This window comes from Montipora foliosa, chromosome 8, assembly GCF_036669935.1.
Source record: "Montipora foliosa isolate CH-2021 chromosome 8, ASM3666993v2, whole genome shotgun sequence".
Classification (NCBI taxonomy): Eukaryota; Metazoa; Cnidaria; class Anthozoa; order Scleractinia; family Acroporidae; genus Montipora; species Montipora foliosa.
In genome coordinates this window covers 27837429-27837911 of record NC_090876.1, presented here as the reverse complement: position 1 = coordinate 27837911, position 483 = coordinate 27837429, and positions in this window count along the sequence as shown.

Below are 483 nucleotides of genomic sequence, written 5' to 3'. Positions count from 1 at the left end.
CTTGACATCACCCACTCGTAGTGTTCAATAAGAAGTACTGCATGTGGACGGGGAATGCAGGTAGACACTGTTGTGCAAGGTGTAGACAGGGCACAAAACACGACTTCCCATTGGTCAAGATAGGAAATTCAAAGACCACAGAGCTTTGCTATGGCGAGTAAATCTTTCAAAAGACCCTCTTCTATATGAAATAAGAGGAGGGTTTTTAAAGGTTTTTCTTAGTAAGGGCTAGTTTGTAATAAGATGCGATTTGTTCATAAGAATATGGTTGAGATCAGGCATTCTTAGGCTGTATTCTGTAACAAATGGCAAAATGATTTTGCCTGCTTTTGGTTTATTTTGTAGAGCAGACATTCTTTTGCTAAAATTGACGTCAGATAGAGTCATGTTCAAAAGTTTATATGGATAACCCTCTGTGGCATAATAATGCGATGTTCTTCAAATTTCGTTTTTGAAGAGATAGTTCTGACAAGCCTTAGGGCT